This window comes from Giraffa tippelskirchi, chromosome X (genome assembly GCF_054371585.1).
Source record: "Giraffa tippelskirchi isolate mGirTip1 chromosome X, T2T-mGirTip1v1.2.pri, whole genome shotgun sequence".
In the NCBI taxonomy this organism is placed as follows: domain Eukaryota; kingdom Metazoa; phylum Chordata; class Mammalia; order Artiodactyla; family Giraffidae; genus Giraffa; species Giraffa tippelskirchi.
In genome coordinates this window covers 141746409-141773637 of record NC_137289.1, presented here as the reverse complement: position 1 = coordinate 141773637, position 27229 = coordinate 141746409, and the positions used below count along the sequence as shown (strand labels likewise).

At 42.0% G+C, this 27229-nt stretch overlaps 1 protein-coding gene across 1 annotated transcript in view; it reads right to left on the bottom strand.

Moving 5' to 3' along the window:
- Positions 1–27229, bottom strand: part of PIR (pirin) — a 215981-nt gene that overhangs the window by 81845 nt on the left and 106907 nt on the right. Inside the window, exon 5 of the mRNA XM_081564115.1 lies at positions 19827–19965. The gene's annotated coding sequence lies outside the window, so the exon portion shown is untranslated. The remainder of the gene's footprint in view (positions 1–19826; positions 19966–27229) is intronic.

Sequence of the window (27229 nt, the reverse complement as noted above, 5' to 3'; positions counted from 1 at the left end):
GCGTGTTGCAGTCCATGGGGTTGCAAAGAGTCAGACACGAATGAGCAACTGAACTGAATCAAAAGACAGAGTGGCTAAATGGATTCAAAAACAAGACCCAACCATTCGCTGCCTACAAGATATTCCTTTCAGCTTTAAGGATATACATAGGCTGAAAATAAACAGATAGATAAAGATATTTGCTGCAAATGGTAACCAAAAGAGAGCAAAGTTAACTGTATTTATATAAGACAAAATAGGCTTTAAGTCAATAACTGTAACAAGGGACAAATACGGGAATTTCCTGATGGCCAAGTGGTTAAGACTCCATACTTTCACTGCAGGGTCACGGGTTCAATCCCTGGTTGGGGAACTAAGATCCAGCAAGCTATGAGGTGTCGCCAAAAAGGAAACAAGGAACAAATAAGGTCATTATGTAATGATGAAGGGGTCAATTCATCAGGTATATATAACAACTCTACATATATATGCATCCAACATTGAAGCACCTAAATAAGCAAATACCAACATAACCGAAGGAACAGAGAGCAATGCAACAATATTAGAGGAATTTACTACTTCATTTTCACAACAGTTAGATCAACCAGACAGAAAACAAGGAAACACTAGATTTGAATTACGCTTTGGAACTACATGAGGTAGTAATCATTTCACAATATACATGTATATTCAGTTTTTACTTGTCAATATTCCCTCGATAAAACTAGGGGGTAAAAAAAGAAATTGTTGGACTTTCCTGGTGGTCCAGTGGTTAAGAATCTACCTGCCAATGCAGGGGACACAGGTTCAATCCTGGTTTGGGACGATCCCACATGCCATGGAGCAACTAAGCCCGTGTGCCACAACTACTGAGCCCGCGTGCTGCAACTGCTGAAGCCCGTACACTTGGAGTCCGTGCTCTGCAACAAGAGAACTCACCACAGTGAGAAGCCTGTGCACTGAAATGAAGAGTAGCCCCCCTCACTCCAACTAGACAGAGCTGGTGTGTGGCAACAAAGACCCAGTGCAGCCAAATAAATAAATTTTAACAAAGAAAGAAATTGTTGAAGCAGCAAAGTTCAAACTATCTTTTATAGCGTGGTGGTGTTTTCTGAAGCTATTTTCTCATAAATAAGAACAAGGCTTCTGTTTATCAGAGAGGAAAGGTGCTATTTGATCGACTGCACTTAAAGTTGTGAAATTACAGGGAAAGCATGAAATGAGTATGCATGAGTGTGCACGCTCAGTCGTGTCCAGCTCTTTGAGACCCCATGAACTGTAGCTCACCAGGCTCCTCTGTCCATGGAGTTTTCCAGGCAAGGATACTGGAATAGGTTGTCATTTCCTACTCCAGGGGATCTTCCCAACCCAGGGATCAAATGGGCATCTCTTGTGCCTCCTGCATTGACAGGTGGATTCTTTACCACTGCGCCACCTGGGAAGCCCCTGAAATGAGTCAATGACCAAATATATTTGAGAATCTCTATGTTCCTGCAATTGTGCTAGGGATCCACTATGAATGAGACAGGCATAAACTCATCGTCACAAAGCTTACAGCTCCCAGGAAGATAGACAATGAACAAGTGTGAGGAAGGCTGAAAGGAAATGTGAGGCACTTTACTGCAGACCTCATAGGAAGTCATAGTTTCTTCTAGCTTTGAGCAGCCCAACTGGCACCTAAATCTCTCCCGTTAGTAAATGTTGAACTTTGAGTCCACAGTAATGAACTCATTGGGCTTATCGGAGGCAAGTCACTTAAGTTCTCCCAGTCTCACCCTCTCCTCTCTAAAATAAGGGAAAATGTTTTCTGATCTATGAAACATCTATGCTAATGTTAGATGATATTATTTCTTCTGTCAGGGGTATACCATTGAGTAAGTTATGGACGATGAAAATGAAAGAATGTATATTTCTCTCAGTCTGAAGTTTTGACATGAGAGCTATCGGTTTTGGTGTAGGAAGAAATTCTGAGCCTTTGGATGTATGAATGTAGCTTAAAGTATTTCAGCTCTGGTTTTTCTATAAGATCATCAGTGGAGCCTTTAAAAAAAGAAAAAAAAAGTTCTAATATCCAGGTACAGAACCTAGAGTATAGAGCTGGGTCCCAGGCAATCATATTTTTCAAAATGTGTCTAAATAATTCCAGCCAGAGTTGAAAAATCTGTGCCATTTATTAGTAGAAGCCTTCATCTGTGATCCAGAGGTTTCATGTTTTCTACCAGCATCCAGGAAACTGTGGCTGGCTAACTTGTCAGTCATGGTGAAATGTCAGACCCTGAACAGTTCTTGACAAGATGCTAAAGGGAAAAGACTTTTATTTCCGATGTTTCCTTTCAGTGGCTAGAGCCCTGCCTTTATTGGATACACTTAAATAAGAGGACAGGGGCCTGCCCATGGTCCATCTTCATCTCTGTTTCTCTTTCCCGCCATGTCTTATCTTCCCCATCGTGCCCACAATAGGTGGAGAAATATATCTACTTCTTGAGTTCATTTAGCAGGTTTGTTTAGCCCCAGCAACAAACTACCTGTTTCACACTGGCTTCTGTCTATAACAAAGGTGAGATTTGGGCTTCTAACTATCCTTTCTATATTACAGCAAGCAGATTGGCCTCCCAGTCCCACAGAGGCAACATAGAACAACCCGAGTGGATACTGTGTATGCAGTGGGTTTGTGTCATAGCTGAAAACCCCCAAGTTTTGAAACCTCCATTTTTGAATAATGGGCTGAAAGCAAACTTGCGTGTCCTTTGCCCCAGAGATATTACCTTTATGATATTAGTTAAGAAACAAATTCACTATCTTCTCCAGAGGTAATACTAATTCTATTTTCCAAGGCTATTGAGTATACAACTGTCCTTGAAAAGAACAGTCTGGCATAAAGGCTGTCAGGGTCTCTGCCCACAAGACATGTGGAAATGTGAGAGCACCTTGGAGAATTCTCTCTCAAAACATCCGTGGATGGTTATATTCATTCTGATTTAAACCTAACCCTGCAAGGTAAAGCTTGAGGTAAGTCCATGACCATTACAGTAGCTTTTAAAATTTTACATTTTGGATCAACTTGATGTTTGGCAGCCTCTAGCCCAAGATACATCTCTTGTAACTGTCAAAGGTCGATTTGCCTTGGAAGCAGACTCTAACATGGAGCTTGGGATGCAGGATGCTTTTTAAGGGGTGCCCTTGGGACTCACCACCTATGGAAGGGAAGGGAAGGGAAGAAAAGGGAAGGAAGCAGAAATGCAAAAGCAACCAGAGCCTTGGCTGATCCAACCCGGAGCTCTAGAGCCAAAATGGTCCTTCAGAGTTGTTCCCAGTTGTGTTAAAGTGGCCAGATCTTTCTATTCATCAAGGTTGCATCTTATTTTAGTGGGGGAAGGGGACTACATGGTGGTCAAGATGCTAGTGGGGAAAGGGACTGTGATCACCCATGTGACCATCTATCTCACTGGCATCTGCTGAGATATGCTTGTGTCCCCTTGGTCTTCAGGGCTTCCCAGGTGGCACAGTGGTAAAGAATCCACCTGCCAGTGCAGAAGACATGGGTTCGATCCCTGGGTTGGGAAGACCCCCTAGAGGAGGAAATGGATACCTACTCCAGTATTCTTGCCTGGGAAATCCCATGGATAGAGGAGTCTGGCAGGCTACAATCCATAGGGTCACACACTCCTTGGTCTTCAGTCATTTGTCCATATAGGCTGCTGCATGCAGGATGTCTCATCTCTCCTTCAAGTGTCTTTGCAGGGGCCCTAGCTCTCAACACATGTTTCAACTGCTCTTGACTGCAAAGAGAACATTCTATTATTCTTGCAGCATCTGCCTGGACATTCCATGTAGCCTTTTAAAAAAACAAAACAAAACAAAAAACCCTGGGGTTTTGCCACCTTACATGGTTCTACCTGGAAGAGTAGGGCAAAGATACCTTTGCTCTCAGATTCCTCAAGTCTATCTTGTGGTTTCCATCCTTCCCTTTTGTTAAACTGTCCCTCAGGAAAGGGTAGGCATAGGACTTAAGACATAGATGCTTCCCGTTCCAGGGAACACATCCATCCCCAGTACTCAAGCTATATTTTCAGTCATGTCCCGAGGATTCTTTCATTAAAAATTTTTTTGTTGAGATAAAATTTACATATATTAAAGTGCACAAATCATTAGTATACAGTTTAATAAGATTTGATGAATGTTTATAATTGTGTAACTCACACCTGGGGCTTCCCTGGTGGCTCAGATGGTAAAGAATCTGCCTGCAATGCAGGAGACCCAGTTTCAATCTCTGAGTGGGAAAGATCCTCTGGAGGAGGGCATGGCAACACAGTACAGTATTCTTGCCTGGGAAATCCCATGGACAGAGGAGCCTGGAGGGCTACAGTCCATGGGGTCACAAAGAGTTGCACAACTGAGTACCTAACACTTTCACTTTCAACTCACATCTATATTGAGATATAGAACATTTCAATTGCCCCCAGAAAGTTCCCTCATGCCCCTTTACAGTCAATCCCCTAGGGACTTCCCTGGTGGCCCAGTGGCTAAGACTCTGTGCTCCCAATGCAGGGGACCTGGGTTCAATCACTGGTTGGGGAACTAGATCCCACATGGCACAACTAAGAGTTCACGTGGCACAATTAAAGATCCCACATGCTGCAACAAAGATCAAAGATCCCACGTGACACAACTAAGAACCATCACAGCCAAATAAATAAATAAAAATAAATATTAAAAAAAAAATCCGCACCCTAATCACTTTTCTGATTTTTAACAGATGAATTAGTTTTAGCCTGATTTGGAATGTCACATCAATGGAATCATTATGTGTCTGGCCTTTTTTTTCCCCACTCAACAGCAGGTCTTTAAGATCCCAGGAATATTTTTAATTTCACCCTTAAATCATCATGGTCTACCTACTCCTTGAGGTCCTTCAAAGCTTAGGGCTCTGTAGCCAAAAGCCTGAATTTTTGAAATTCGAAAGCTTTTTCTATGCTCTTTTGCTGTATCATATCTTCCCTTTGACAAACATTCATCTATTTAAGCAGGAAAAGGTCAACAAGTACCAGAAAATGTAGAGGGAATCTGCCAATAATTCCAAGTACTACCCCATCACAGAGTCAAGAGCAGATTAAGGATTTTAATCCAGGGCTCTCTGACCCTGGAACATCCACTCTTAACAAACACCCCTGAAGTTTTCATGTAAGATTTAAAGAACTGGTTGCTAAGAAGAAAGAAAATGGAGGGTTATTTTGAAATATGGGTTACTATTAATATTTACTAGAGACAAATGGCAAAAAAAAAGCATTCCAGACTAAAGCCTTAGGAAGATAAGCTAGCACTAGTACAATTCAATGAGCACTAAATAAAGAAATTAAGAATCCACAGTGGACTTCCCTGGTGGTTAAGAATCTGCCTGCCAATGCAGGCAACACGTGTCTAGACCTCATGCTCCACAAGAGAAGCCTCCACAGTGAGAAGCCCACAAACCAACTAGAGAAAGCCTGCATGCAGCAAAGAAGACCCAGCACAGCCAAAATATAAAATAAAATAAAAAAGAATCAGTAGTGAAAATTCTCATAGGTGAGATCAAGCCTTCTGAAAAGTATCCTTGATTAAAAAGAAACAGCTGAACTGAGAAGAAGCATGGCAGAATAAAATAAGCTCCTTTCCCTCATGGTTTGTAGGGTTAGTTGAGTTGGACTCTGCCACTAACTAGTTGTGCAGCTTTGGACAATTCTTATTTTTCTGAGGCTCAGTCCCCGCAATGGTAAAATGAGAGGATTTCAGTAAATAGTCACTAAGCTTCCTTCTAACTCAAAATCACAATAAATCAAGCATTTATAGTACTCAGTAAATGAGCAAAACAACATTTGTATAATCCAAATTTCCTTGTCTAAGATGCAGGATGTGCTGAGTCAACCACATGGAGGCTTATAGTTGTGTTTTCTGTTTCCATAAGAAATGACATATTGACTTTGGATCCACCATATAAGCATGATACAAAAAGAGAAGAAAATGGCTTCAACACGTTTTTATGTGTTCATTAGGTAGCACTAGCAATGAAGTCAAAGAAATAGAGCTATGGCTAGCTTGTCTGGACATATAAAATGTGACTTTTAAAGTAAATTCAAATTTGGTGACAGGAAAAGAAAACGGTGGTTTGCAGTGGCAGGGAATGGTCCAATTCTTCCAAAGCACATGCGTGCAGCCTAGGTTGACTTCTAGGGTATAACCTAGAGGTTATACAAATGAGAATATAATGGCTTTCAGACTGTAATACTAACAAGTCAGTTTGTACCCAGAACTTCTCTACTGTATTTTAGAACATTTCACATATACCATGTTACAATAAATCTTAAATGGTAAAGCTGGGGGTCTTACTGTCCCCAGTGAAGATAAGTAACTCACCCAAGGTCAGCAAACTAATTAGTTGAAAGTTTCAGCTATTATACATGGGCATTTACTTGGATATCATTTCAGGATTCATTTTTATGTGCCTTACTGCTTCTGAATTTAGTTTACAATTTTTGTCTGTTTTGTTTGTTCAATCATACGAGTGTTTAACAGAAGTGTTTTTAATTTTTTAAACTGTCAAAGTTTAAACATCTTCCATAAGAAGAATTATGGTGAAGGTACAGAAATAGTTCTGCTTTAAGGAGTCTCAGGGAAAAAATGGCTGGAGGGCCGGGCACAGCGCTTCTGCACACTGGCCCGGTGAGCTGAGGTCCTCTGGTTTGAAGTGCTAGGGACAAGGCCCCTGTACCCTACAAGCAAGTGTAACTAGACTAAGCACAAAAGAAAAGAAAAAAAGGAGGGGGAACATTTCCCAAGAGTGACCACGGTGGCAGAGTAGAGAGACCCCGGGCTCACCTCCTCTCGTAAGCATACCAGAACTGCTGTCCCTGAGCTGCTTCAGGTCTTCCCTCAAAAATCAACCCCCACCTTTTAGCTGGAGTCCTCGCTCACAACCTGCCACGCCCCTGCCACCTCCTTTAGCAGAAGTTAACATAAATCTTTAAGTTAAACAGTCTAGAGATAAGAAAGGAAGCTACAAGCAAAAAGAAAAAAAACAAAAACCAGATGAAACCAGGTGGACCAAGATGGCTAGGAATCTGACCTCCAACAGACTCTGAGTCTCATTATATACTAATTTGATTACACTGGGCTTCCCTGGTGGCTCAGAGGGTAAAGAGTTTGCCTGCAGTATGGGAGACCCGGGTTCGATCCCTGGGTCGGGAAGATCCCCTGGAGAAGGAAATGGCAACCCACTCCAGTGTTCTTGCCTGGAGAATCCCACGGACAGAGAAGCCTGGCAGACAACAGTCCTTGGGTCGCAAAGAGTTGGACACGACTGAACAACTTCACTTTGATTACATTAGCACTTTAAATGACACACCCACCAGCAGCCATGACCAGACATTAAGGATCAAAAAAGGATAAAAAGGAGGTGACACCCCACTCCCTTGAAAAAGCCCTGCCCCTTCCCCAGTAAAATAATGCCTCCCCATTATTAATCTCAGTCCTCCTGCCTTTGTCTTTACTCTTTAAAATCAAGTCCCTCTCACCAGGTGGGTAAGAAGTTGACCCGTGAACTTAGTTCCCTTCCTCCATTCTCTGGCCACTGAATAACGTTCTGTGTCCACCTCAGCATTGGTTTTCACCTACTTGAACCCAAACAGAAAGAAGACCCATCCCCCACTGAGGCAGAGAGCCTTGGCTGCGCTAGGGCTTGAGCAGGGTCCAGATGACTCAATTCGATAACAGAATCACAACTCTCTGGAGAACAACCATTGATGAAAAAGACTGGAAACTACCAGAAAAGATCTTCTGCAACTAAAGATATAAAGAAGGAAGGGCAGACTTGAGATATAATCAAATCCCATTACCACCAGCCCCCATGAGTGACCCACAAACTGGAGAATAACTGTCCTGCAGAGATTCTCCCACAGGAGAGCTCTGAGCCCTACATCAGGTTCCCCAGCCTCGGGGTCCTGCACCAGGAAGATGAGCCCTGAAAGAAGTTGGCTTTGAAGGTCAGCAGTGCTTAACAGCAGGAGTCCCACAGGACTGGGGGAAACAGAGACTTCACTTTTAAAGGGTCACACACCATCTCCCATGCTCTGGGACCCAGGGCAAAAGCAGTAATTTGATAAGAGCCTAGGCCAGACCTACTTGCCTTCTTCTTCCAGATCTTAAAGAGTCTATCAAAGAGAGGTCTCCAAAACCCAGTGAGGTATGGAGTGGCAGGAACCTTCATCAGAAAGAACTTTACCAGTGTTCTTTGGTCTGACATGCCGAGCAGCTAGAAACAGACAAACCTTCACTCCAGCCAGTCTCTTCCCAGCAAATGTCAATCCCCAGCTTTCAAAATAAAGGTCTAATCTGGGGCTCCTGACACAATTCCCTCCTCCCTTGACCGTGAGCCCACAAGTGAGACTTCCCTGGGATAACATCCAAACCTGAAAAGAGCAACTCATCTAAAATGGTTTGCGGTAATAAAACAGCACCCATAGAAGAGAGAGAAAGAGAAAGAGAGAGACACACAGTGTCTGTGTGTGCGCTCAACTGTGTCTGACTCTTTGCGACCTCATGGACTGTAGCCCTCTAGGCTCCTCTGTCCATGGGATTTTCCAGGCAAGAATACTGGAGTGGGTTATCATTTCCTACTCCCAAAGAACCATATGGAAACATCTAAAGTTCCAAAACAGACATTATTCTAGGTCTGCGTGGCAAACGTCAGGGAAGACTTCACTAGTTACTGAAATAAGGCAGACCAGCTGGTTCACGTTTGGGAGCAAAGGCTTCCTCAAGAGACAGATCGGCAATTCTCATCCAGAAACTTTCAGGCTTTCCAACTTTAGGATTGTTCTCATGATAATTCCCCAACGTGGGGACCAAAGTATAACTACTTTTCAGAGTCAAACAGATTTATTGACAAGTCAGTCAATCCAGAAGAGAGAAAAAATCAGGGATTGACATGGTCAGGCGAGAATGCCTTCCAGTCTACTTTAAAACCAGTATCTAAAGGATTTCATGAGATAGAAAGTTTTCTATAAAATATTATTGGGTGTTATATTCTTGGTATAATAGAAAATAAATGCTTTCCCAGCTATGATCTGCCTGGGGAAATAGTGAATGGAGAATGAGAGGGAATTTTATTTTTCTTTTTTTGCACTGAGTCTTCATTGCTATGCGAGGGCTTTCTCTACCTGCAACAAGCAGGGCCTACTGTGTAGTTGCAGTGCGTGGGTTGCTCATTGCAGTGGCTTCTCTTGTTGCAGAGCATAGGCTCTAGGCTCATGGGCTTCAGTAGTTGTGGGGCATGGGCTTAGCAGCTCTGTGGCATGTGGGATCTTCCTAAACCAGGGATCAAACCCGTGTCCCCTGCAGATTCTTATCCACTGTACCACCAGGGAAGTCCAAGAAGGAATGTTGATATTTATTAGCCATTTGGTATCATGGAAAAAGCACTGAATTCAGAAATTGGATGAGCTGGATTTTTACAAGTTAATTATGAGATAATTCACTTAGCCCAGTGGAGCTCCAACTTTAGTGGGCCCTGGGGGTTCTGATTCACTAAGTCTGGGATGAGTCTGCATCTCTAACAAGCTCCCAGGTGATACTGGTGCTGCTGGTCTGGGACAACACTTTGAGGAGCAAGGAAGTCTCTGACAAGACTTGCCTTATTTTCAAAAGGAGTCTACTGCGTTAGAAGATTACTCACGTCTCTTCTAGCGCCATAAAATTTCTCTGAGATTTGATTTTGTTCGACTTGCCCTGCTCAAAGTGTTGGCAATTTTTCTTTCTAATGGAGATGGCTAATGGTAGGGCATAAATTAAATCACCAAGGGAGCAGCTGTCTTAGGGAAAATTTGTTGCTATAGAAGTATTAGCCATTAGCAACAGGTGACTACTTAAATATTTTACATTCAATTTTATGTTTCAGTATCCTAAGTGAAATAAAAAAATTCCTCTGGAAGGTTTGAGTTTGAGTTTTAACTCTGCCACTTAGCAACTCTGTGACTGTAACCTTTCTCAGTTTCCTCATGTGTAAAATGGGGAAACCAATCACAAGTCCTTCGTATATTCACTGATTTATGTCGGAGGAGGCTTTACAAATAGCTATGAAAAGAAGAGAAGTGAAAAGCAAAGGAGAAAAGGAAAGATATACCCATTTGAATGCAGAGTTCCAAAGAATAGCAAGGAGAGATAAGACAGCCTTCCTCAGCGGTCAATGCAAAGAAATCAAGGAAAACAATAGAATGGGAAAGACTAGAGATCTCTTCAAGAAAATTAGAGATACCAAGGGAACATTTCATGCAAAGATGGGCTCGATAAAGGACAGAAATGGTAGGGACCTAACAGAAGCAGAAGATATTAAGAAGAGGTGGCAAGAATACACAGAAGAACTGTACAAAAAAGATCTTCATGACCAAGATAACCACGATGGTATGATCACTCACCTAGAGCCAGACATCCTGGAATGTGAAGTCAAGTGGGCCTTAGGAAGCATCACTACGAACAAAGCTAGTGGAGGTGATGGAATTTCAGTTCAGCTATTTCAAATCCTGAAAGATGATGCTGAGAAAGTGCTGCACTCGATATGCCAGCAAGTTTGGAAAACTCAGCAGTGGCCACAGGACTGGAAAAGGTAAGTTTTCATTCCAGTCCCAAAGAAAGGCAATGCCAAAGAATGCTCATAGTACCGCACAATTGTACTCATCTCACACACTAGCAAAGTAATGCTCAAAATTCTCCAAGACAGGCTTCAGCAATATGTGAATCGTGAACTTCCAGATGTTCAAGCTGGTTTTAGAAAAGGCAGAGGAACCAGAGATCAAATTGCGAACATCCGCTGAATCATTAAAAAAGCAAGAAAGTTCCAGAAAAACATCTATTTCTGCTTTATTGACTATGCCAAAGCCTTTGACTGTGTGGATCACAATAAACTGTGGAAAATTCTTAAAGAGATGGGGATACCAGACCACCTGACCTGCCTCTTGAGAAACCTGTATGCAGGTCAGGAACTAACAGTTAGGTTCCAGTTAGGACATGGAACAACAGACTGGTTCCAAATAGGAAAAGGAGTACATCAAGGCTGTATATTGTCACCCTGCTTATTTAACTTATATGCAGAGCACACCATGAGAAACGCTGGGCTGGAGGAAGCACAAGCTGGAATGAAGATTGCCGTGAGAAATATCAATAACCTCAGATAGGCAGATGACACCACCCTTATGGCAGAAAGTGAAGAAGAACTAAAGAGCCTCTTGATGAAAGTGAAAGAGGAGAGTGAAAAAGTTGGCTTAAAGCTCAACATTCAGAAAACTAAGATCATGGCATCCAGTCCCATCTGCTGCTGCTACTGCTAAGTCGCTTCAGTCGTGTCCGACTCTGTGCGACCCCATAGACGGCAGCCCACCAGGCTCCCCCGTCCCTGGGATTCTCCAGGCAAGAATACAGGAGTGGGTTGCCATTTCCTTCTCCAGTGCATGAAAGGGAAAAGTGAAAGTGAAGTCGCTCAGTCATGTCCGACTCCTAGCGACCCCATGGGTCTGCAGCCTACCAGGCTCCTCCACTCATGGGATTTTCCAGGCAAGAGTACTGGAGTGGGGTGCCATTGCCTTCTCCTCCAGTCCCATCACTTCATGGCAAATAGATGGGGAAACAGTGGCTGACTTTATTTTTCTGGGCTCCAAAATCACTGCAGATGGTGACTGCAGCCATGAAATTAAAAGACACTTGCTCCTTGGAAGGAAAGTTATGACCAACCTAGTTCAGTTCAGTTCAGTCGCTCAGTCATGTCCGACTCTTTGTGACCCCATGAATTGCAGCACGCCAGGCCTCCCTGTCCATCACCAACTCCCGGAGTCTACCCAGACCCATGTCCATCGAGTCGGTGATGCCATCCAACCATCTCATCCTGTGTCGTCCCCTTCTCCTCCCGCCCCCACTCCTACCCAGCATTAGGGTCTTTTCCAATGAGTCAACCCTTCGCATGAGGTGCCCAAAGTATTGGAGTTTCAGCTTCAACATCAGACCTTCCAATGAACACCCAGGATTGATCTCTTTTAGGATGGATTGATTGGATCTCCTTGCAGTCCAAGGGGCTCTCAAGAGTCTTCTCCAACACCACAGTTCAAAAGCATCAGTTCTTCGGCACTCACCTTTCTTCACCATCCAACGCTCACATCCATACATGACCACTGGAAAAACCATAGCCTTGACTAGACGGACTTTTGTTGGCAAAGTAGAGAGCATATTAAAAAGCAGAGACGTTACTTTGCCAACAAAGATCCGTCTAGTCAAGGCTATGGTTTTTCCAGCGGTCATGTATGGATGTGAGAGTTGGACTATAAAGAAAGCTGAGCACCGAAGAATTGATGCTTTTGAACTGTGGTGTTGGAGAAGACTCTTGAGAGCCCCTTGGACTACAAGGAGATCCAACCAGTCCATCGTAAAGGAGATCAGTCCTGGGTGTTCATTGGAAGGACTCACATTAAAGCTGAAACTCCAATACTTTGGCCACCTGATGCAAAGAGCTGACTCATTTGAAAAGACCCTGATGCTGGGAAAGATTGAGGGCAGGAGGAGAAGGGGATGATAGAGGATGGGATGGTTGGATGGCATCACCGACTCAATGGACATGGGTTTGGGTGAACTCTGGGCGTTGGTGATGGACAGGGAGGCCTGGCGTGCTGCGGTTCATGGGGTCGCAAAGAGTTGGACACGACTGAGCGACTGAACTGATGAGAATAAATACACTGATATCAGTTGGGAAACTCTGACATTGGACATCTTTCTTGCCCCTGCTTTAAGACACACCTTGGTAAAGCAACAGGCACCATTTGTTTGCGGCATTCTCTCACTTCCCTTCTGTGTCCAGTCCTCATATTCTGCCATTTCTTTTCTTATCCTTCTAATATCCAGTGTCCTTTGTGCTCTTTCGGTCACTTTATTAAGTATGACTAACCTACCAAAAACTGTAGATATTTAATATGTACAACTTGATGAGTTTGGAGATATGCATACACCCATGAAACCATCATCATAATCTATGCCAGAAACATATCCATAGCCTTAAGAAGTTTTCTCCTGCCTTCATTATTCATTATTATTTTTTTGTGATAAGGACACATAACATGAGATGCACCCTCTTAGTATAGTTTTAAGCATACAATGCAGTATTGTTAGCTATGGGCACAGTGCTGTACAATAGATTTTGAGGATTTATTCACCTTGTGTAAACAAAACTTTGTGCTATTTCATTAATATCTCCCTTTTCCCCCTTCCCCTGAGTCCCTGGCAATCACCATTCTGCTTTCTGCTTCTATGAGTGTGACTAGATTCCTCATAGGAGTGGTATCATGTAGCATTTTTTCTTCTACGTCTAGCTAATTTCACTTAGCATGATGTACTCCAAGTTGATTCACCTTGCAGCAAATGGCAAGATTTCCTTCTCTTTTAAAGCTGAATAGTATTCCATTGTAGGTATATAGCATATTTTTTAACCCCTTCATCCATCAGTGGACATTTAGGTTATTTCCACATATTGGCAACTGTGAAAAATGCTACAATGAACATGGGAGTACAGATGTCTCTTTGGGATAGTGACTTTATTTCCTTTAGCTATTATACCAGAAGTGGGACTGCTGGATCATATCGTAGCTCTATTTTAAATTTTTAGAGGAAACTCCATGGTGTTTTTCATAATAACTGTACCAATTTACATTTCCAACAACAGTATACAAGGGTTCCCTTTTCTCCACATCCTCACCACACTTGTTATATGTAATAATATAACATATTTTGATAACAGCCATTCTAAATCTGTGAGAGGTGATATCTCATTGTGGTTTTGATTTGCATTTCCCTGATGATCGGTGATATTGAGCACTTTTTTGTATCTATGTCTTCTTTAGAGAAATGTATATTCAGTTTTCTTGCTCTTTTTAAAATGAATTTTTTATCTAAAACATTTTTTTGCCATTGTGTTGTAGGCATTCTTAATATATTTTGAAAACCAACCATTCATCAGATATATGGTTTGCAAAAGTTTTTCTCATTCTGTAGGCTGCTTTTCATTTTGGTGTTGGTTCCCTTGCTGTACAGAAGTTTTTAATTTGATGCGATCTTATTTATTTTTGCTTTTGTTGCCTGTGCTAGTAGGTATTTGTGATATTGTGATGTGGGGCTTCCCAGGTGGCGCAGTGGTAAAGAATCCACCTGCCAATGCAGGAGACGTGAGAGACATGGGTTTGATCCCTGAGTCAGGAAGATCCCCTGGAGGAGGAAATGGCAACCCACTCCAGTATTCTTGCCTGGAAAATCCCACGGACAGAGGAGCTTGGTGGGCTACAATCTATGGGGTAGCAAAGAGTCAGACACAACTGAGCAGCTGAGTGATATTGTGATTTAGAAGAAATATAGGTTCATTCAAATGGCCAAAATATATTTCCCACATATATTTGGTCTTCATCCACAGCTCAGAGTTTCCAAAACCCTTGGAATTTCATAAGTGATAAGAGCAACAAAGGTCTTTTGTTATGTCAGTGAGGTGGGGACTAGTTTCCAGTGGAGCCAACTCTGTGATTAGAGGGTTGGAACTTTCAGTCCATCCCCTTGACTCTAGGATTCCCAGGTGGTTCAGGTAAAGAATCTGTCCGTGATGCTGGAGACCCAGGTTTGATCCGTGGGTCAGGAAGATCCCCTGGAGAAGGGAATGGCAAGCCACTGCAGTATTCTTGCCTCTCGAATGCCATGGACAGAGGGGCCTGGTGGACTACAGTCCATGGGGTTGCAGAGTCAGACTGAGAAACTAACACTTTCACTTCCCTTGACCCTGGGGGAGGGGAGAAGGATTGGAGGTTGAATCAATCCACAATGGCTAATGATTTAATCAATTGTGGCAATGTAATGCATTAAAACCCAAAAAAGGATGGGGCTCTGAGAGGGTCTATTTTGGTGAACACGTGGAACTGCTGGAAGAGTAGCACCTGCAGAGGAAATTCCACTCATTCCTACATATTTTGTGTGTCCTATGTCAAGGTCACAGGTGAGGAGCCCTGTACCAGGGTCACAGAACAAAAATCTCTGAAACTGACCAAGCCCCACAGCAGCTGTTACCATGAGCCTCTGGATCTAAACTGGCCAGTTTCCTGACCCCACATTAGGTAAAATTCTGACAAAATGTGGTTCACTGGAGCAGGGAATGGCAAATCACTTCAGCATTCTTGCCTTGAGAAGTCCATGAACAATATGAAAAGGCAAAAAGATATGACACTGAAGGATGAACCCCCAGGTCAGTAGGTACCCAATATGCTATTGGAGAAGAGTGGAGAAATAGCTCCAGAAAGAATGAAGAGGCTGAGCCAAAGCGAAAACAATGCTCAATTGTGGATGTGACTGGTGATGGAAGTAAAGTCCGATGTTGTAAACGATATGGCATAGAAGCCTGGAATGTTAGGCCCATGAATCAAGGTAAATTGGAAGTGGTGAAACAGGAGATGGCAAGAGTGAACATCAACATCTTAGGAATCAGTGAACTAAAATGGACGGGAATGGGTGAATTTAATTCAGATGACCACTACTGCTGTGGGCAACAATCCCTTAGAAGAAATGGAGTAGCCCTCATGTCAACAAAAGAGTCCAAAATACAGTACTTGGGTGCAATCTCAAAAACAACAGAATGATCTCAGTTCGATTCCAAGGTAAACCATTCCACATCACAGTAATCCAAGTCTATGCTCCAACCACTAATCCCTAAGAAGATGAAGTTGAATGGCTCTGTGAAAACCTACAAAACCTTCTAAAACTAATACCAAAAAAAGATGCCCTTTTCATTATAGGGGACTGGAATGCAAAAGTAGGAAGTCAAGAGATACTTGGAGTAATGGACAAGTCTGGCCTTGGAGCACAAAATGAAGCAGGGCAAAGGCTAATACAGTTTTGCCAAGAGAACACACTGGTCATAGCAAACACCCTCTTCCAACAGCACAAGAGAAGACTCTACACATGGACATCATCAGATGGTCAATACCGAAATCAGACAGAGCATATTCTTTGCAGCCAAAGATGGAGACATTCTATACAGTCAACAAAAACAAGACCGGGAGCTAACTGTGGCTCAGATCATGAACTCCTTATTGCAAAATTCAGACTTATATCGAAGAAAGTAGGGGAAATCCTACTTTGCAAAAGTTTTTCTCATTCTGTAGGTTGCTTTTCATTTTGGTGTTGGTTCCCTTGCTGTACAGAAGTTTGATGACATAAATATGACATAAATCATATGTCATAAATCAAATCCCTTATGATTATACAGTAGAAGTGACAATACATTCAAGGGATTAGATATGATAGAGTGCCTGAAGAACTATGGACGGAGGTTTGTAACACTGTATAGGAGGCGGAGACCAAAACCATGCCAAGAAAAAGAAAGCAACAAGGCAAAATGATTGCCTGAGGAGGCCTTACACACAGCTGAGAAAAGAAGAGATGTGAAAGGCAAAGGAGAAAAGGAAAAAGATACCCATCTGAATGCACAATTCCAAAGAATAGCAAGGAGAGATAAGAAAGCCTTCTTAAGTGAACAATGCAAAGGAATAGAGAAAAACAATAGAATGGGAAAGACTAGAGATGTCTTCAAGAAAATTAGAAATACCAAGAGAACATTTCATGCAAAGATAGGCACCATAAAGGACAGAAATGGTATGGACCTAACAGAAGCAGAAGATATTAAGCAGAGATAGAAAGAATACACAGAACTGTACAAAAAGATCTTAATGACCTAGATAACCACGATGGTGTGATCACTCACCTAGAGCCAGATATCCTGGAGTGTGAAGTTAAGTGGGCCTTAGGAAGCATCACTACAAAGCTAGTGGAGGTGATGGAATTCCAGCTGAGTTATTTCAAATCCTAAAAGATGATGCTGTTAAAGTGCTGCACTCAATATGTCAGCAAATCTGGAAAACAGCAGTGGCCACAGGACTAGAAAAAGTCAGTGTTCATTCCAATCCCAAAGAAGGGCAATGCCAAACAATGTTCAAACTACCACACAATTGCACTTATTTCAAATGCTAGCAAGATAATGCTCAAAATCCTGCAAACTAAGCTTCAATACTACATGAATAGAGAAATTTCAGATGTATAAGCTGGATTTAGAAAACGCAGAGGAACCAGAGATCAAATTGCCAACATGCACTGGATCATAGACAAAGCAAGGAAATTCCAGAAAAAAACATCTACTTCTGCTTCATTGACTATGCTAAAGCCTTTGACTGTGTGGATCACAACAAACTGTGGAAAATTCTTCAAGAGATGGGAATACCAAAACCACCTTACCTGTCTTCTGAGAAACCTATATGCAGGTCAAGTAGCAACAGTTAGAACCAGAAATGGAACAATGGACTGGCTCAAAATTGGGAAAGGAGTACATCAAGGCTGTATATTGTCACCCTACTTAGTTGACTTACATGCAGAGTACATCATGCAAAATGCCAGGCTAGATGAAGCTCAAGCTGGAATCAAGATTGCTGGGAGAAATATCAACAACCTCAGATATGCAGATGACACCACCCTTATGGCAGAAAGCAAAGAGGAACTAAAAAGCCTCTTGATGAAAGTGAAAGAGAGTGAAAAGCTGGCTTAAAACTCAACATTCAAAACATGAAGATCATGGCATCTGGTCCCATCACTTCATGGCAAATAGATTGTGGAAAAAATGGAAACAGTGACAGACTTTATTTTCCTGGGCTCCAAAATCACTGCAGACAGTGATTGCAGCCATGAAATTAAAAGACGCTTTAAAACAAAAACAAAAACAAAACACTTGCTCCTTGGAAGAAAAGCTATGACAAACCTAGACAGTGTATTAAAAAGCAGAGACATCACTTTCCTGACAATGGTCCATATAGTTAAAGGTATGGTTTTTTCCAGTAGTCATGTATGGATGTGAGAGTTGGACCATAAAGAAAGCTGAGCACCAAAGAATTGATGCTTTTGAACTGTGGTGCTGGAGAAGACTCTTGAGAGTCCCTTGGACACCGAGGAGATCAAAGAAGTCAATTCTAAAGGAAATCAGTGCTAACTATTCATTGGAAGGACTGATGCTGAAGCTGAAGCTCTAATACTTTGGCCACCAGATTTGAAGAGCCAACTCACTGGAAAAGACCCTGATGCTGGGAAAGACTGAGGGCAGGAGAAGGGGGTGACAGAGGATGAGATGGTTAGGTGGCATGACTGACTCAAGAGACATGAGTTTGTGCAAACTCTGGGAGATGGTGATGGACAGAGAAGCCTGGCATGCTGCAGTCCATGGGGTCTCAAAGAGTCGGACACAACTGAGCAAATGAACACCACCACCACCCACCAACAGCATCCTAACCACCATCCTAATGCCACAATTCCCGTAGGAATTTTCTCTGTCATGAAGCTATAAAAATTATCTACTAGCCTGAGAAAGGGTTCAGCTCTCCCTTGAGCCAGCCCGCTGTTCTAACAGCATCTCCCACTCCAATAAACTTTATTCTCCTCTCATTCTGTCTCATTGCTGGAAATTCTTTCCAACCTGTGCACAGACCGTGACAGCTTGCCCTATATCTCTTTTCCACCTCACTGTTCTTGAGTTATATCCTTCTGTAATAAAATATTGATCTATTAGGTAAAATGCTCCTTTGAGTGCTATGAGTCACTTTAGCAAATTAGTTGAATCAGAGGAGGGGTCATGGGAACCTGTGATTTATGGCCAGCTGGTCAGAAGTGCAACCTGGACTTGCCATTGGCATCCTGAGATGGAGGGATTCATTGAAACATCCAATCTATAGCCAGTTGATGAGAAGCACAGAAGTCAGTGAATGCAGAAACAAAAAGCAGTCAAGAAAGGAAAGTAATGATACTGTTAGGGGAACCACTGACTGAAACAACCCACCCTGGCCAGGCACGACAGCAACCACTTATATAAGTTATCTTACAACAGGAGGTCCTGGTAAGGAACGCAGACCTAACTAGCTACCACCAACCAGAAGACTTCAGGAAAGGTCAAATGGAGTGAGGAGAAGCCAGTGCATATGTCCTGCCAACCTCGTAGAATCCTTCTTACTGGAATCCATCTTGGCTGAACAATGTGTGTGCCACCAAGAAGGACCCTGAGTCAGAGTGATTGACCAGAAACAACCTGAAAACTCACTCCATCACCATAAAACCCAAGACAGTGAGCCACGTGGCAGAGCAATTCCCTTGGGTTCCCTTACCCTGCTGCTCTCTGCCCGGGCGCCCCTTCCCAATAAAGTCTCTTGCTTTGTCAGCACATGTGTCTCCTCAGACAATTCATTTCTGAGTGTTAGAAAAGAGCCCTCTCTCGGGCTCTGGAAGGGGTCCCCCCTTTCCTGCAACCATAGCTTAAATAAATGTTCAGCAGTAAAACAGTCCTAGTTTTTCCTCAAAGAATATACATATACCATTGAGTTATGCTGCAGAAATTAAGACCTGCCTCCCCCGGTGGCAGATTGTGACCACATGCTAACCACAAGCATCCAGAGCACAAACTAGTTAGAACCAGAAGGTTGTTAACTTCACCACCACCCAATAAGAACAAAGTATACGAGCTGCAACCTGCACCTCAAATATGTTTTCTTAAAAAACCCGTTCCTAGAGGGGCAAGGTAGGAGTAGGGGATTAAGGGGTATAAACTACTCTATAAAGTATATAAGCTACTAGGATATACTGTGCAACACAGGGAATACAGCCAGTATTTTATAACTATAAATGGAGTCAAATTCTTAAAAATTATGAACCACTATGTTATACACTTGAAACTTACATAATATTGCAAATCAACCATATCAAATAAATAAATAAACACAAACCTTTCCCTGGAAGCGATTGGAGTGTCTGGGTGTTTTGAGCACTGGCTGCCTGTTCTTCACCACAATCTGGTGTCACTAGATTGGCTTTGCTGTGTGGTGGACGAGTAGAATCCATCTTGGCTGAACGATGTAATACCACCTAGGTGAAGATGGATAAAATTGAAACATTTAGCAGGTTCCTTTTAGTTGCTGAGGAATGAAAGAAGTGCTTTTCTTAGAATCAGCCATAATTCAAAATGGAACAATTACATAAAGTGTTTTCAAGAAAATGGTGCTATATAGGTGATCTTGTCATTACCAGACTTATCACTCATATAAACATGGAAAATAAGCAGTGAGCAAAGGGGCAAATGTGACTTTACAGAAAAGTGTTTTTTGCTTTCATAATAGGCCCTCTCCTCCTGATGTAATTTAATGTAAGTAGATTTGATTGAAAAAAATGCAGACCCACTGCTCCTCTGTCATTCAGTGATGACTCAAAGTAATCGACAACCTGATTTTTCAAAATAAGTGGTGACCAAAGAACTACTATCCACAGGCTTTTTCATGTATTAATATTTCATTTCTAAGTTTCAGATCAAAGAAGACTCCAAAGACAGTGATTTTTAAGGTTTCAGGAAGAACCACTTTTTTTTTTTAAAGCCACTCAGTTTTTGACATTTTATTACATTAGTTCTAGAGAACAAATACACCCTCTTTCTCAGGACTCGGTAAATATGCTGAATTGCTTTGTAAAAACACAAGTCATACATTTTCAGCAAGCAGATTATAATTATAAAGCAATACAAATAAAAAGCCATGGCATGCTTTATTCAAGCAAGGATTTAAAGTAGGTGCTACATGGGCACCAGGAGATGGAATGGGCCAGTTAGGGACTGTTGCAGTTTTTGATTGGGATTTAAGGGTAAGAACAGATTTGCTAAGAGGGGAAAGCAATACAGCGCGTGAGAGTCAATTAAGTTGAAGTTGGAGAGTAAGCACTTCAAGGTCACAAATATCATAAACTGAAGAACAAACTCCTCTAACTGGGATGATGACCCTTTTCACTAAAATTCCTGAAGTCAAGGTGTCCTCAACATAACTATGAGGAAGGAATCTAAATAACCTGACACAGTAACTCAGTGAACCCTGCATTTGGTAACATCACATCTATCACAACTAGATTATACTAACACATGGGCAAGGAAATGACTACTAGTAAAAGAATGGAAGGTTTGCAATTAACAAACAGACTTGATGGAAAACATAGTCAGGAACAACATCTTTAGCTATGTACTTTATAATCTTGCAAATTTTTTTTCAATGATATGACTTTATTATTTTAGTATTTACTTGCAATAATTATAAAACTTATAGAAACTTTTTACTTTCTTTCACAGAAAAGGAAGTAAAAGACTAGGGAGTCATATATTTTTTCTCTTTTTTTCTTTGGAATTGTATCATCTGAAGGTGGTCGACTATACTGAACTCAAATAAAAAATTAAATATAATTTCTGCCAAATGTGCACAGGATAGAGATGTGGAATTTGGATGAGTTTCACAGATATATAGACGATCTGTCCTCTGGTCTAAGCAGTTTATAATGACTATTAAATCGGAAACTGATAAAACAGAATACTAAAATATCAATTCAGTTTTTTCCTTTTGAAAAAATACACCTTACTCATTAAATTTTAAAATAGCTTTGTGAAGTAGGGTTATTATTTTTATTTTACAGATGAGAAGCTGAGGCCAAGAGAGGTTAAGGTAGGTAATGGCAGAGGTGGGCTTCATACGAAGGCTATGTCTAAGCCTCTATTGTCTAACCCTTTAACCACTCTGCAGCACCGCCTGCCTAAAAGAGGCAAAATCTAAAACAATGACAATGATGAAAACAACAGACAAAGAAGACAATAACTGACAAGTAATCAATGTCTTCCCAGGTGGCGCAGTGGTAAAGAACCTGCCTGCCAATGCAGGAGACGCAGGAGACATGGGTTTGATCCCTGGGTTGGGAAGATGCCCTGGAGGAGGAAATGGCAACCCACTCCAGTATTCTTCCCTGGAGAATCCCATGGACAGAGAAGCCTGGCGGGCAGCAGTACCTGGAGTTGCTAAGCGCACGCATGTGCGTGACTGCGCGCGCACGCACGCACGCACACACACAATGTCCTGAGATGCGCTGGGAATCAAAACAAAATCATCATCTAGTACAGTTCTCTGACTACTGGGTGAGAAGCTTAACTTGAAAGCAAATCTGGAGTATTAATTTCTGCAAGTGAATGGACACGTACAGTGTTGGACTGAGACTGCTTGTATTTCCCGGGAGCAACCTGAAAATTCATGGAGTTCTTTTCACACAGAGGCATATTTAAGGGGTGAATCAAGTGTTTCTCAACTTTGGCACTACTGATATTCTGACCACGTCACTCTGTCGTGGGCGCTGTCCTGTGCAGTGTGCCATCTTTAGCAGCATCTTTAGTCTCTACCCACTGGACGTCAGTAGCACCCCTCCAGCTGTGAACCAAAAATATCTCTAGACATTAAGTGTTCTCTAAGGGGCAAACTTCATTCTGCTGAGAACCACTAGGCTAATGGGAGACAAAAATACAACTGCCTCAGGATTATATGCTTTTGTTACACTGTGAAAATGGCTTGTAAAAGCCCTCTCTTCTCTGCCTCCTTGGCTTCTGCTAAGATGCTCGGCCTCTCTCTTTTAAGACTTTTCATCTCTGTTTTCCCCACTCCCAGGCGCCCTGCTAGAGGAGTGCACAGAAACTCGGATTCTCTCTTACCTTATTATGCAGAAAAATTCAGAAAGTGAGGGCTGGGTGGGTGAGAGAGACAGAGAGAGAGATGTGGGGTTATGGAATGTGAGGGTTATCTTTAACTCAAGTTACTTATCAAAGTTATCTTCTCCAAACAAAAAGCAGTATCTAACAGAAAGCAATCTTGCCAATTCTCAAGTAGCTGCTGCTGCTGCTGCTAAGTCGCTTCAGTCGTGTCCGACTCTGTGCGACCCCACAGACGGCAGCCCACCAGGCTCCCCCGTCCCTGGGATTCTCCAGGCAAGAATACTGGAGTGGGTCGCCATTTCCTTCTCCAGTGCATGAAAGGGAAAAGTGAAAGTGAAGTCGCTCAGTCGTGTCCGACTCTCCGCGACCCCATGGACTGTAGCCTACCAGGCTCCTCCGTCCATGGGATTTTCCACGCAAGAGTACTGGAGTGGGATGCCCTTGCCTTCTCCGATTCTTAAGTAGAAGCCACTGCAAATGTTAGAAGTTTTAACTATGAAATTCTCTGTGAAGGGGAGCTAAGTTTGTTGCCCCAAAATATGTCACTTTGGCATGAGGATTACTTTGAACTAAAGGCAATAAAAACCCAGCAGATTCAGAAACAGTTCTTTACCTCCCCCCGGCCCCACCACCAAATTACCTGGTAGCTCAGTCAGTAAAGAATCTGCCTGCAGTGCGAGACCTAGCTTCAATCCCTCGGTCAGGAAGATCCTCTGGAGAAGGAAATGGCAACCCACTCCAGTATCCGTGCCTGGAAAATCCCATGGACAGAGGAGCCTGGTGGGTTACAGTCCATGAGGGCGCAAGAGTCGGACACAACTTAGCAACTAAACCACCACAACTGCCCAAATTTACAATAGAATGGGGACCTAGGTCTGAGGATACAAAAGGAAGCAAGGCCATTCACATGCAGGCAGAGATATTTGAAAAACAAATGTTGCTGTTAAGCAGACAAGTTTCTTGGTAAAAAGGTTACTTTAAGGCTTATACCTCCCAAAAGCTCAGGATGTTATAGAAGTCTCTACTACCTGACTGCTCTTTGGATTTCCTAGTTCTATGGAGCTTGCACAGGTGCAAAATTTATCTTTTTTTTCTCCCTCCTGTTTATCTGATATCAGTTTAATGGTTAGATCAGCCAAAGAGCCCAGGAGGAAAGAAGGCCACATCCCCCAGCACTCTTTTCCCTCCCCCTACACAAGGGGATTGTGGACAACGGGAGGGTAAATTTCAAAGCTGAGATCCAATGCTCTGTTTTTAGAGGAGTCGTCTATAAACACGGTATATAATCAATTTAAACATTCACCTCTTATTGATAATGTGTACATCAATCAGACATGAAGGGACGCAAACTTTCCAAAGTACAAATAAATGGATTAAAAGTAGTCAAATAAAATACTAAATATACTATTTGATGCTGATGTACAATATACAGTTTATGATCCTATCTTGTTTTCTGCCAATAAGAATTTCTTAAGATTTTACAAGTATGTGGCATTAAAAATGACAAGCATTTCTGAAGAAGGCTTCTTCTTAAAACCATTGTATAGAATTATTGAGAGATGTTGATTATAGCTGCTCTTTTTGTTCAGTTAGAAATTTCTCTATTGGTAGCATTATGCATTGTAGGAAAAATATCTTGGATCATACAGCGGTCTAAAAACCAGGAAAACATCCTATTTCTTAAGCTTCCAACTAAATAATACTAGTCATTTCATCTTACATTTTGGTGAGTCACACTTGCTCCTTTAAAATGTACAAACTGTCCTCTGTATTTTTCATTCTTTAATTCTTTTCATCCTCTAATGTAGAACAACCTAAAAGAAACTGCCTTCTAATTTCAGGCTGGTATACTATGCTGAACTTTACTTTGACTATCTTTAATAAAAAGGCTTTCCATTCTAATCACACAATCTGTCCCTTTTCTTTTAACAGTGGATTTCAATCATTATGAGAATGCTGTTTCTTTCTTTTTTTTAACTGCCTACCCATTTAAGGAATTTTTTGGTAGCTGAGCTGAATGGTTAGCCATCAGGCAAAAACTTGTTGCTGTGTGCCTATGGAAATATCCGTGTGCATGTGTGCCGTTATTTTGAAACTAGTCAGCTTCCGTTTTACTTTGCCAGTTTGAAGTGCAAACAGTAGTAATGTAATAATTGGGCTTATACCTTCAAAGAAGTCTAATCTGTTCCTTAATCCCCACTCCCAAATTTATCAGAGATAAAATTAAAAATTTCTACCCATCAAAAGACATCTTAAAGTGTAAAAGATAAAATTGAAATTGGTTAGATAACTGTAACACATATAATGCATAAAGAATTAGTATCTAGTATATATGAGGCACTTTTACAGATCAATTTGAAAGACAAATAACCCAGTGGAAAAATTGGTAAATAATGCAAATGGTACTTTGCAGGAAAAGAAACACGCATGGTCAACAAACATAAAGAAACGTTCAACCTCATTAATAATCAGACACATGAAAATCCAGGCTAGTTTTATTTTAAACTGTATATATCACAAATATATGTGATAAAATGACATGACTACACACACTGATGACAAGAAAAAGATAAACATATTGCAAATTCTGTTTATTTGGAGAGGAGACTGAATTATGGAATTGGGAAAGGATGCACAGTTTGATATAACTTATTTGTAATGTTTCAGGTTTTTTACTTGTTGTTGGGTTCACTGTATTCATTATGCTATTTTTTCAGAAAATAGATGATAGCCAGCTAGACAGGTAGACAGAAAGCTACATTTGGACTAAAAATGTTGGCGAATTATAAGCCAAGAATAATGATTCCAATTCTGTGCAACTGAGGTCCTTAAAAAAGTGACTTAGGATGGGCAGTAAAATGTTTATTAAAGAAATTTCAAAAGCATGAAGTGGTAGAAGGGTTTCAGCTACAGAAATCTATCTTAGTCAGGATGGGGGGCTATGCTACAATAATAAATAAACCCCAGGGACTTCCCTGGTGGTCTGGAGGTTAAGAAACTGCCTGCCAGTGTAGGACACACAGGTTCGATCCTTGGTCAGCAAGATTTCACAGGCCATGGGGCAACTAAGCCCACGCGCCACACCTACTGAGCCTGGAGTCTGACAGCTGCCACTGCCAAGCCCACGTGCAGCAGTTACTGAAGCCTGTGTGCCCAGAGCCCACGAGAGAAGTCACTGCGAGAAGCCCACACAGTGCAACCGGAGAAAGCCCAAGGAGAGCAACGGAGACACAGCACAGGCATTAATTCATTCATTAATTAAAATTTAAACGTGTGAGCTTCATTTTGGAGTGTGGAACTCTGTGGAGTGTGAATGAAAAATATTGCCTGCCATATCAGTAAACAAAGGATGTTGTGGCCATCAAGCTATCACATTACAGCAGCTCTGACAGTGAGCCCTGAGGGAACTTAGGACAGAAACAGAATGCCCGCCGTCAAATCACAGACACCGCAGCCACAAATCACAGACACCGCAGCCACCCCCTGACAGTGACCCTGAGGAGACTCAGGATGAGAAAAAAACAAGATACTGGCCCCAGATGGCTGACGTACATATCAAAGGAATGATTTCAGTGAGCTCCGACTCTTGCATCTTTTCATACATAGAAGAGTACTAAGTTCCTTAACTTGAGATCCCTGGTTTTCTTTAATTAACAGTAATTTTTTGATGTTCTGAGTACCTGGTCTTTGTTGCAAAAAGTTCCTATATATCCTGACTCCTCACCTTGCCTCTTCAGAGCAGGCTTTCAGAGTTATCAGAGATGCTGTGTTCTGGGCTTAAGTCCTCAGCTTTGTCCGCCAAATAAAACTTAACTCTCAACTTTTAGGTTGTGCATTTTTCTCAGTCAACAGGAGACACTAAAGGGTTCAGTTGCTCAGCTGTGTCCCACTCTTTGCAACCCCATGGACTGCAGCACACCAGGCCTCCCTGTCCATCACCAACTCCCGGAGCTTACTCAAACTCATATCCATTGAGTCAGTGATGCCATCCAGCCATCTCATCCTCTGTCGTCCCCTTCTCCTCCCGCCTTCAATCTTTCCCAGCATCAAGGTCTTTTCAAATGAGTCAGTTCTTCACATCAGGTGACTAAAGTATTGGAGCTTCAGCTTCAGTCCTTCCAATGAATATTCAGGACAGATTTTCTTTAGGATTGATTGGTTGGATCTCCTTGCAGTCCAAGGGACTCTCAAGAGTCTTCTCCAACACCACAGTTCAAAAGCATCAATTCTTCGGTACTCAGCTTTCTTTATGGTCCATCTCTCACATCCGTACATGACTACTGGAAAAACCATAGCTTTGACTAGACAGATCTTTGTCAGCAAAGTAATGTCTCTGCTTTTTAATATGCTGTCTAGGTTAGTCATAGCTTTTCTTCCAAGGAGCAAGCGTCTTTAAAAGGGTTACACCTATTATCAATTAGTGATATGTTCAACAGAAAATTCTACTATAATAGCTTAAGCAGAAAACAAGTTTATTGGTTTTCTATAACAAAAAGCCTAGAGGTAGGAAACTTCCTTTGATATGGCAACAAAACTATGTTTCCGTGATTTGGGCTCTTTCTACTCCCTTGCTCTGAAACCCAGAGTGTCATTTTCAGTGTTTGATGATGACTGCGGTTACACCTCCAG